This window comes from Myotis myotis, unplaced genomic scaffold, assembly GCF_014108235.1.
Source record: "Myotis myotis isolate mMyoMyo1 unplaced genomic scaffold, mMyoMyo1.p scaffold_m19_p_1, whole genome shotgun sequence".
Lineage (NCBI taxonomy): Eukaryota > Metazoa > Chordata > Mammalia > Chiroptera > Vespertilionidae > Myotis > Myotis myotis.
The window spans coordinates 154,435,690-154,448,068 of NW_023416313.1; the positions used below are offsets into that span (position 1 = coordinate 154,435,690).

The 12,379-nt window shown below is 37.8% G+C and overlaps 1 protein-coding gene across 3 annotated transcripts in view; it reads right to left on the reverse strand.

Annotated features, from left to right (window-relative positions):
* Nucleotides 1-12,379, reverse strand: part of DPH6 (diphthamine biosynthesis 6) — a 180,691-nt gene that overhangs the window by 153,542 nt on the left and 14,770 nt on the right. The gene's annotated exons all lie outside the window — the stretch shown is intronic.

The window sequence follows — 12,379 nt, forward strand, 5'->3', positions numbered from 1 at the left end:
CCCAGAGAAGGGCAGTGAGGCACATAGACCTGAAACTCGACCCTCTCACACACAGACATTTTAAAATCGCAATAGTAGGTGAAAAAACACTTTTCATCATATTAGGTGAAAAAACAGAATACAAAATATATCCGAACTGAATACATAGAATAGGCCTTCGCCGAGCACCCTCCGTTATCTTGCCGTACTTGCTGCCCCCCTAGACTTTGTGTATTAAACTTGTTTGTGCACGTCCCCAGCCCCTTACCTTACAGCCCTGGGCTAGCTGTGCTCAGAATCCCGCAGTTCTTGGGTCTCGGAAGGTGATATGGCGCATATCTATGTTCTGCATACATTCAGCAGGGTTCAGGGCAGTGTTTGGAATCAATACATTAATATTTTCACAGATATATCTCTATCTATCTATCTATCATCTATCTATCTATCTATCTATCTATCTATCTATCTATCTATCTATCTATCTATACTAACTCTTTAAGGCAGGGGTCCTCAAACTTTTTAAACAGGGGGCCAGTTCACTGTCCCTCAGACCGTTGAAGGGCCGCACTATAGTTTAAAAAAAAAAACTATGAACAAATTCCTATGCACACAGCAGTGGCAAAAACACCCGGCGGGCCGGATAAATGTTTTCGGCGGGCCGCATGTGGCCCACGGGCCATAGTTTGAGGACCCCTGCTTAAGGGATAAGGAACAACCATAAGTAGCTTCACCTGAGATCAGATCAAGTTTTCAAACTTAAAAGATTTCCCAGAAAACAGGTTGGAGAATTGCAGATAAGGGACTGGGCTCCTGATGTCACTGTCTGCTCCTCCTTCTCGCCGAGGGGTGTGCCATGGTTGCTGAACTGTGCCTTTGCATGGGCACCCCCATCTCCATCACTAACAGTGTGTGCCACCTGGTGCCCTCAGTTTCCTCATCTGTAAAATGGGCTCAGTAATGCCTTCCTCCCAAGGTTCTGGTGAGGAGTAAATGAGACCGCGGATGTGAAGTACTAACACTATGTCTAGCACATGGCACAGATGGTTAAGATTGAGGTTTGCCTATTCCACAAACACTTCTATTTTGAAATTATCTAGATAGGTGGTACCTGTCCATAGTTAACCTCCCCTGCCCAGTCAATCTTCAGAGAGATCACCGGTTTCTAGACATAAGCAAGCCTGTCTGTATCTCTCACCCCCATTTTCCTTTTACCCCAGATTATAGCATCGTATTCCTTTCTATGCTTCCTTCTCCTTAACATTTATTTTGGCTGTTGCTTAACATCCTATATAATAAAAGACTAATATGCAAATTGTCCCCACAAAAAAACAAAAAAAAATGGTCAGAGGACCTAAATAGATACTTCTCCAACAAGGACATACAAATGGCCAAGAAACATATGAAAAAAATGCTCAACATCACTAATCATCAGAGAGATGCAAATTAAAATGACAATGAGGTACCACGTCACACCTGTCAGAATGACTAAAATCAATAAATCGAAAACAACAAGTGATGTGGAGAAAAATGAACCCTAATACACTGCTGGTGGGAAAGCAGACTGGTACAACCACAATGAAAAACAGTGTGGAGTTTCCTCAAAAAATTAAAAATGGAACTGACATTTGACCCAGTGATTTGACTTCTAGGAATATATCCTAAGGAGCCTGAAACACCAATCAGAAAGAATATATGCACTCATACATTCATAGCGACATTATTTACAATAGCTAAGCTCTGGAAACAGCCCAAGTTCCTATCAGTAGATGAGTGGATAAAAACGGTGGTACATTTACACAATGGATACTATACAGCTGTAATAAAGAACTATGTCTTACCCTTTGAAACAACATGAAGGGACCTGGAGGTTATTATGCTAATCGAAATAAGCCAGTCAAAGAAAGACAAATATCATATGATCTCACTTATATGTGGCATCTAATGAATAAAATAAACTGAATAACAAAATAGATCCAGAGACATAGAAGCATGTAACAGACTGATGATTCTCAGAGGGAAGGGTAAATCTACTTTTGCTCTACCATGTATTTGTGATATATAGCTATAATAATTCTCTCTGATTATCAACATTGCCCAGTGAAAGCTGAATAAATCAGCCATGGAACTGTCAGTTTATAAGATACCTTACATAGAATTCCTGTCACTTTTTATTTAAATACTAGAGGCCCGGTGCACAAATTCGTGCACAGTTGGGGTCCCAAAGGGGTGGGGGCGGGATGTGATCGGCCCTCTGGGTGGACGGTGGGATGCCCTTGCAGCCCTGGATCCAGATTTGTCCCGCTGACTTTCGCGCCGGTTGTCAGGAGCCAACTGACAGCCGCTTTTATATTGTTTCTTCCTTGTGGAGCATCTAGGGAGAAAAAGAGGCAGCAGTGCCCAAGGCTGACTTCCAGGAGGCCACTAGCACTGTCGGGATGGTGCTAGTGGCACTGGTCCGTCGGTGCCTGGCCCGTTCTCCGTAGATTGGACCTGCAGGACTACTGAGAGAGGGAGGGAGTGGCTGGTGGGCCGCCAGGATGGGTCTCAGCTGAGCGGTGCTCCCACTGTGGGAGCACACTAATCACCAGGGGTCAGCTCCTGTGCTGAGCGTCTGCTCCCTGGTGGTCAGTGTGCATCACAGCAAACAGTCGTTCCAGTCATTCGGGTCGTTTGGTCACTTAGGCTTTTATATATATAGATCAGCATCAAGCCCCATCAGTCTACCTCTTCAATGTCCCGTCTTTACCTTCCCCACTGCTACTCCTCCAGTTCATGTCCTCACAATCTTTCAACTAGCCTAAAATCTCAATTTTCTATTTGAACTCATTTCCAGTGTTTCACTTCTCTAATAAATCTTCTTGCACAATCATGGTTCAACCTAATGATTTTGAAGTTCCCTTTAAGCCAGTGGTTCTCAACCTTCCTAATGCCGTGACCCTTTAATACAGTTCCTCATGTTATGGTGACCCGCAACCATAAAATTATTTTCGTTGCTACTTCATAACTGTAATTTTGCTACTGTTATGAATCGTAATGTAAATATCTGATATGCAGGATGTATTTTCATTGTTGCAAATTGAACATAATTAAAGCATAGTGATTAATCACAAAAACAATATGTAATTATACATGTGTTTTCCGATGGACTTAGGCGAACCCTGTGAAAGAGTCGTTCGACTCCCAAAGGGGTCGTGACCCACAGGTTGAGAACCGCTGCTTTAAGCATACAAGTCTATATAATTCCTTTTGCAAAATCCTTTCAAATTTATTTTACCAATAAGAAATATATGTAACAGCCTAGCATACACATAATATATATATATATATATATATATATATATATATATATATATATATATACACGCATTTCACAAAATCATTAACCTTATGATATTATGATATTTTCTATTTTATTCTACAAAAGGTTTCTTAAAAAATACATGGTAGCATAGTCAGGGAAAAAAATAAACTTAATAGGACACAGGCACCAAAGACTAGAAAGCATAAAGAAAGAAATTTGAAAGACAAGTTAAACATACAGAGCACACTTTAAAATATATAGAGTAGATGATAAAATGGAAAGAAATCTATAGTTTGTAGAAGAAAGGAATACAAGGACATAAACATAAGTCAGCTGTTTAATTTATAGGAGATACATATATCCCACATTCAAAGGCTGTTAAATCGCGTTGTTTACCCATATCTTCAGAAAAATATCACTTCTACTGTCGTGGTAAACAACCTGCTTCCCTATTTATAATGGTCTGGCCCTCTAGCAACTTCAGCATGAAATTATAGCTAATTTGCCTACAAATGTCAGGTGGTCATAATAATCTGGCCATTCAGTGTAGGGGCACTGAATCAGGCAAAAGAGAAAGAGTATATATGTGTATGTGTAATATACACCCACATTCATTGATATCAAGTGGAAAAAATTAAAGGTTGAGGAAACAGGATGATAGTTTTGCTAGAATGAGGGAATCATATTTTCTACACTTTAGGGGGGAATCTATAGATTAAGACTCTAAACCTGTGATAAGTTTAAAAACTGTATAAATGACAGCATTTTTACCCCCAGACATATCTTCCTTGTGTATTTTCTCATGCATGCCTGGCTTTATCTTCTGCAAGGGCCAGGCATGGCATAGCCTCAATAAAGCCACACCTGGGAGTCAAAATGATGCTGGTCTGTGCTAATTCCAACTCTTCTGTTTAGATCTCCCAGAATCAATACTAGCAAAGCACTTCTTGTGCCAAAGAACCAGGCTTAATGTCCAAAATCTTGGGAACAGACAGGGCTTGAGGCAAGCTGTGCAATGCTGAAGAGCCAGGAGCAATCTGTACAGGGCTATGTGCCTGTTTATTTAGCACTATATCTGGGTACTTTCTGCAAATCTTAAGGCTATCTTATATGTTCCTCCCACTCCAAATCTTTTGGATATGCCTGAAGCCACCCAGTGACTTAGAGTTTTCTCCCCTCCCCAAGATCCAAAGTGAAAAGACACCAACAAAGTAATTTTCCACCATAATAAATAGGTTTACTAACATGCAGATACCAAAAATGATTTGAAAAGTATCTGCTCAGCACTTTTACAAAATATTCTGCAGCTGGAAAACTTTCTTGGTACACTAAGTGGTTACACTGCCAAATCTAACTGGATCCCTTATTTTGAAAAGTTTCACTATAAAAAATTGATAAACTTTGGACTAATTTATTCAACAATGCTTTAAAAGCCAGCCATATGCCAGGAATCCTGGTTGACAATAGAGATATAAAATAAAGAGCACTGAGCATATCTGTGAGGGTCTCACAGTCTAGCAAGAGATAGCCATATAAACAATCCTAGCAATGTTCTGAGAGCACAGTAAGGTATAGACAAGCTGCCATGGAAGAGACAAGATTGCTAAATTAGAGCTGGTTTCATAGAAGGGTATGAAAGAAGAAGGGTTCTTTAGGAAAACAAAAAGATAAGGATATAGAAAAGCATAGGCAGAAACTCAGATGTGAAGAGCAATCTCCTAGAAATGTAGGTAGTTCAGTATAACTTGAACCCAGAAGCTTTTGTAGGATTGCAAGGACTTCTTTTTTCTTTAAAAAATAAATAAGTATACACACACACACACACACACACACACACACACACACACACACACACACATATATATATTCTTTCTTTTTTTTTTTTCAGAAAGGAAGGGAAAGGGAGAGAGAAAAAACAAACAAAACATCAATGATGAGAGAGAATCACTGATCGGCTGCCTCCTGCACGCCACACACTGGGATTGAGCCCGCAACCCAGGCATGTGCCCTGACCACCAGGAATAGAACCGTGACCTCCTGGTTCATAGGTTGAAGCTCAACCACTGAGCCAGGCTGCAGGACCTCTTCTTAAAGATTCTTGTGTTAGACTAATGTGTTTGGACTTTATCTTAATAGTGGGTCAGTCAAATATTTATACAGATCAGCTGACAACAATATGGTAAGAAGGGCTAGATGGAGCACAGAAGACGATAGTGAGGGCAAGTTGACTAGTTAGGAGATTCTTGCACACTACAGATGAAAACACAGTAACAGTGGGAATAAAACCATAGAAATGTCAACATGGCCTACAGATCTGATGGTGGTGGCTGGGATAAGAGGGGGCTGATAAAAATTGAAAGTCTAATAGTGAGGCTCACGTTAGACTTAGGTGGTGGGATATATGATGATTTTAACTAAGAGGGGTAGACAGGAAATGAAGCAAGTTTTGTACAAAAAATATTATGAATACATTCTGAACTTGTTAAGTTTACCATGCAAATATGATATTAAGGGGGGGAAATCATAAGCTACTGAATATAGAGGTCCTAGAGTATAAGCTTACAGTTGTGGCACCAATGGTCAACTATTTTTGGAAATAGTAAGATGATAGAAAGGAAGAAAAGCAAAAAAAAAAGAGAGAGAAGAAGAGAAAGAGAGAGATATTGAAAGGAAAACCAGCTAGGATGGCTCTGTAGTTTGTAAACAGTTGAACCTATTCATTTTCAGGAAAAGTCTTGCTCTTTGCTGCCCTGCCACAGTTCAACTTATACCAGCAATAGCCTGCTTTATATTTGCAGATTCACCCTTCTCTCAATGGGTTCTGTTGTTTCTACACAACCAAGAGACTCCATCTTTTGTTCCAAGAATGGCATATGACCTAGATCTACCCAGTAAAATGAAATCATCTCCAAACAATGACTGGGCTTATGGATGATACGAGTCAGGACACAGAGTGACAATGAAACATAATTGGATGTTTCTTTGAACTATTTAAGAAGACAGGAGCTTTTCCTACTAGAATATAACTGGAAGCTATCTTCAACCTACAAGGGTCCTGGCTAAGAACAGAATCAACAGAAAGCAGAGGCAAGAAATAGAAATAGGGGTTCTGGCCAGTGTGGCTCAATGGTTCAACTCCAGGTCAACGACATGTACCTGGGTTGCAGGTTCAATCCCTGGTCATGGTTGGGAAGTGTGTGGGAGGCAATCAATGGATGTGTCTCCCTCACATTGATGTTTCTATCTCTCTCTCGCCCTCCCTCCTTTCCACTCTCTCTAAAAATCAATGGAAAAAATATCCTTGGGTGAGGATTAACCAAAAAACAGCAACAACACAGAAATAGGAAAATGGGCAGTGAGGGAAACTTTGATTATTTAATGTGTCCTGCATCTAGTCTACTTGAAACCAAACTTAAATTATTGTCAAGAAATCCTCATTTTATTTAAACCAGCCTGAATATGACTTTCTGTTCCTGGTAACCAAAAGAATTCTAACCAAAGCAAAGAGTAAATGGTAATTGATATTTACTAAAAATATTAACTTAAAATCTGTTTTCAAAAGCCAGTCATTTATTTACAAACCTATCAATAGTAAATATTCCATAAAAAAGGCAGTTATTCATTTATTGTTGTATTCAAATCACAAGCGTCATTAAATAATTCAAGGTTATGAATACCAAGATACCTAATGAAAAAAAATAATATGAGAAGAAAAGTACCAAAGATTAAAACAGGAAAACTGAAATTAAATATTAAACTTAAGGAAGGACATTAAATTAATTACATTATAATAAAATTAACACATATTTCTGGATCAAAAGATTCCATTAAAATTAAAACAAAGGTATAACCTCCAAAAAAACAAAGAGAACAGGGGTGAGACAACAATGGGGAAAAAATTTCAATTCATTTCTTTAGTCAAAAAGCAGATGAAGAAGGGATGATGTCGGATAAATCAACAGAAAAAGCTATAATCTACTTTTTGCATGGAAAAGAAGAAAGTCAAGAAAGGATCTAAACTAGGCCACATTATCCTGAACTCTAGGTATAACAAATGTGAGCTATGAGGCTAGAAAAATTCTTAAGTCAAAGTTAAAAGTGTTCACAGTCAGCAACCAAGACCTTTGAAAAAGCCTACCATAACACAAGAGAACAAAACATAAGAAAAAAAAAGACCACAAAGAAAACATTAATATTTCAGGGAATAAATGACAATGTTTAAAATCTCTATCTGTATTTAAAGAAGAATGTAGGGATGGTATACCATAGAAAGAGAAACAGGTTGTTATATAAAAAAAAAGAACAATCTAAAACAAGTCAAGTTCTTGGCTATTAAAAATGATTGCTAAAATATATAAGAAAAGACAAGAGACATGAAATTTCATTCTAAGCAGTCTGAAATTTCATCAGTGAGAGTACCAGAAACAGGGAATAGAGAAAGTCAGGGTACCCTATTATCAAACAAATTATGGGAAAGCATTTCCCAGAGTTGTTCTCACATGGCAATTTTATTGGCTCTGCCATTTTTTGCATCAGATTTGACATCAGGTTTTTTTTTCCACATGGGGAAAGTAAAGACCATAGCAATTCTAGGTCTCACATCCACACATGCCTCTGTACAGGAGAAAGAGCTTATCTTCTGCCAACCATCCATCATCCTAGACTTCATTCTATGTGGTACAATACAGGTTAACAAAACCATCCCTGATCTGATCACTGTGCCCAGGAGAATGCACTATTGTGGCTGGCTTTCACTTGGATTAATGCCGTCCCTGAATTAACATTAAGGGAACAAGGACAGGGATATGCTGCTTCTCAATATGCAGCAGAGAAGCAGGGGAAGCAACCTTCAATGCCCAATACGTCTTTGTGACATTTCAGTACACCAAGCAAACACAATCATAAAAGTTAATAGAGAAAAAAACACTTGAGTCAGCTAAAAAGGAACAAAAATTACATCAGCATCAAACTTCTCATCAACAAAATGGTAGAGTACCATGAAGCAATGCTTTCAGTGATTTGCGGAAGAATGACTTTTAATCTAAAATTTTAAATTCAACCAATGTATCGATCAAATGTGAGGACAGAATAGGAACATTTTCAAAATGTAAGGATTTGAAAGTACCTTCTCTAAGGAAGTTTTTTAAAGATGGACTCCATTTAAGTAAGAGAAAAACCAAGAAAGAGAAAGATAACAAATCCAGTAAGAAGTGGCTCTAAACCAGTGGAGAAAGAAATAATATAATGATCCTTAAATATATTCTCTATTGAGATAAGTTTATAGATATCTTTCAGTAACTACTACATCCCTTATGTAACTTAAAATTTTACACAGAATTTTAAAAATACTACATTTTCAGGAAATAATACAGGTTATCTATATGCCAAAATACTCCAGATGAGAACTAAAGTGAAATTTTTATATTAAAGAAATTCTAAAGAATAAAAGAATAGTTATATGAAAATCAGGTATTCTGCAAACAGCTTAGAATCCTATCTAATAATAGACAAACATGGTAATTAACTATACCTCTGACACACTTCCCATTGGCTAATCAGGGCGATATGCAAATTAACTGCCAACCAAGATGGCGGCCAGCAGCCAGGCAGCTGAAGCGAACAGGAGGCTTGCTTGCTCCAGTGATGGAGGAAGCCAAGGTTCCCCGCCTGCCGCTGCCGGCCTCTGAGCTGCACTCTAAGAAACAATGTTGCAATTATAGAAGCTAAACAAACCCCAGAAACCTGCTTTCAGCCAGCCGGGCCTCAGAGCTGGAGCTGCAACAGTGTTTCAATTATAGAACCCAAACAAACCCAGATACCTGCTTTCAGCAGCCGAGGTCTCAGGGCTGGAGTCGAGCCTCAGAGCTAAAGCTGGCTCTCAGTTCCAGGGACAGCCATACAAGGTAAATAAATCCCAGAATAAAAAAAAAAGAAAAAAAGGAGAGGTTGGGAGCTTCAGTCACCCACCAGCCTGAAAACGACCCTCAGCCCCTCATCCAGACTGGCCAGGCACCCCAGTGGGGACCCCCCAACCTGAAGGGGGTGTGACCAGCTGTAAACAGCCATCATCCCCTCATCCAGGCTGGCCAGGCACCCAAGCGGGACCCCACCCTGATCCAGGACACCATTCAGGGCAAACCAGCCGACCCCCACCAGGCCTCCGGGGAGCAGGCCTAAGCCAGCAAGTGGTCATCCCCTGAGGGGTCACAGACTGCGAGAGGGCACAGGCTGGGCTGAGGGGCCTCCCTCCCCCTCGAGTACACAAATTTTTGTGCACCGGGCCTCCAGTATAATAATAAAAGCATAATGTGCTAATTAAACTGGACGTCCTTCCAGATGAAGCCAGGGCTGCAAGGGAAGCCCGGGTCCCGGATGCCTGCTGGAGGCCAGAAGGAAGCCCAGGTCCCAGGTGCCAGAGGGAAGCCAGTGCCAGCAGCTGGGAGAAGGAAGACCTACTTTTGCACAAAGTTCGTGCATCAGGCCTCTAGAGAGTGTGTGCGTGTGTGTGTGTGTATGAAGGTATTTATACATATATATATCATAATCATCTGAGATATAAAGGCTTATTATAGTTCTAATAGTTTTAATGACTTCTACAAAACGTAGGAAAATGTTGACTCTGTAAATTAGTCCAAATCTTTCCTACTTCTTTTCAATTAGCTCTAATATTTAGGGAGAAAAAGAACTATAAAAACAAAAATGACTTACATGTGAAAATCACAAAATTACAACCTGTTGTAAATACATGTTTAAAATTAAAGGGAATCTAAATGTTTTTAATGTTTCATTAATATTTAAAAGATTTAAAAAAGCAGTTTCATATTTTTCTTTCAAGTGAAGACTAACTTGACAAATTACAGGTCTTCTAGATTCATTTTTTCCATAATTATTTAATTATTCATTAGAATATGTAAGACCAATACTAGAATCTTTGTACCAGTGGCTCATAAATGGATATGATTATCCAAGTCTGGTTATACAATCTCTTACATAAAAACAATATATTTCTGATATCGATGTCCTTAAACTATCCCAAAGTAAAATTAATATTTCTACACAGAAAAAGAAGAAACTATTTGGTCCCAGACAACTTGATAACATCTCTTTCAACTATAGTTATAATTATCATGTACAAACTTCCAAAGCAGAAGTTGTCAAGATTTAACATTATCATTATATATGTCATAACTGATGGTTATAAAAGATAATGGGAAAGCATCCATTTCTCCAAAGACAGCATAGATAAAAAGATAAATTTCTCCTTAATTATTACTAATCTGACCATTTTTAATTAAATTGATTAGTAATTTATTATCTTTCCCTTTCTTAGAAGGCTGTTATTATCACAGAGCTTCTCCAAAGTTATCAGTTATCAATGATTTTTAAGCAATCCAATTACTTCTTGTGTGAACCCCACCATTTTGTAATACTGGCTTATGCTATAACTTATTAAATTTCTTTATATGCTGAGAAAGAAATTTTAAAAAAAGCAAAATTTGCACTCAGTATCTCATACTGTCAAAATCCTAGTTGCCCTTATGGAGAGATGACTATTAAAAGTGGACTATTAAAACTCTTATGTTTTCCCTCTTGTTTGATAATCAAAATAGTTTTCATTAGCATGTATCTTCCCTAAAGGAAGAAACCGGGTCCCTGTGATTTCCTTTGGAAGTATCTACTTCTTACGCTATCCAGAACTAAACAGTAAATTATGGAATTATTCTAAGTGTTTCCCCTATCAGTTTCTTTTTTAAAGAATAAATGAAAATGTTGTTATATACAAAATAAATACTTTAGTCAAACAAACTTTAAAGGAATTTAAATACTTTATATATTTTTAATCAAAATCCTTAATTGATATTAAGCTTTGATCAGCATCAAATTTAAAGTTTAGACTGAAGTAATTATTTGGAACTAGCAAATTGACATGGGTTCATGACTAACTTCTGAAAAGCTGAACTCTGAAGATTAAGAAAATGCAATGCAATATCCCTTTGTAGAGTAAGAGACAGAAATCTTTCTTCCTTTGTAAAAAAAAGAAATTAGTTAAGTCACCCAGGAAATATTGGTTTTAATTCTCTGTTTCATTCTATATGCTTATATGAATTGACTCTAGTTGACTGGATAGAATTCATATTTAAGGACTGAATTCAAATACTTGACTACCGATGAGAATAAAAAGATAATCTCCATTAATTAATACTTACTGAATATAATGCCTACTAGATAAATAACCCCCCACCCCCACTTTCCCTCCTAAAATTTCTGTCTAGAGCAGTGGTTCTCAACCTTCCTAATGCCGCAACCCTTTAATACAGTTCCTCATGTTGTGGTGACCCCCAACCATAAAATTATTTTCGTTGCTACTTCATAACTGAAATTTTGCTACTGTTATGAATCGTAATGTAAATATCTGATATGCAGGATATATTTTCATTGTTACAAATTGAACATAATTAAAGCATAATGATTAATCACAAAAACAATATGTAATTATATATGTGTTTTCCGACGGTCTTAGGTAAACCCTGTGAAAAGGTCGTTCGACCCCCAAAGGCGTCGTGACCCACAGGTTGAGAACCGCTGGTCTAGAGAAATTAACAATGAATATGCAACAGCTGCCAAACTCTTACATATAGGGACTTACGTATTTAATTCATACCTCTTCTACTAGGTTTAATACAAGAAAGACTGAAATTTAGTATATACCTATATTGCCCAAAAGCAGTCAAAATGACTGCATTGTGAAAGAATAATATCGGAGCACTCTTCACTTATATTCCATAGCTTTTCCAATAACTCACTTCTATTCGACATTTCTTTCATGAATTTAGGGCGCAAAGGAAATAAAATAAACAACTTATTAGAACAAGTATCACTGCATAAAGATTCGAATAACAAGTACTAGTTTAGCTTATTGAGCAACTGCAACTTATCAAGTATCGACAATTTATCATGTACTTGTATGTTATCATGTGACGGTAATCGAAAAAAAATGAAAACTGTTATTTCAATACAGAGCCGAACTGGTCATATAAGAAATTTACTCAATTCAATAATAAGAGTCATTTGATTATTTAAAATTTCCCAGGCAGTCAA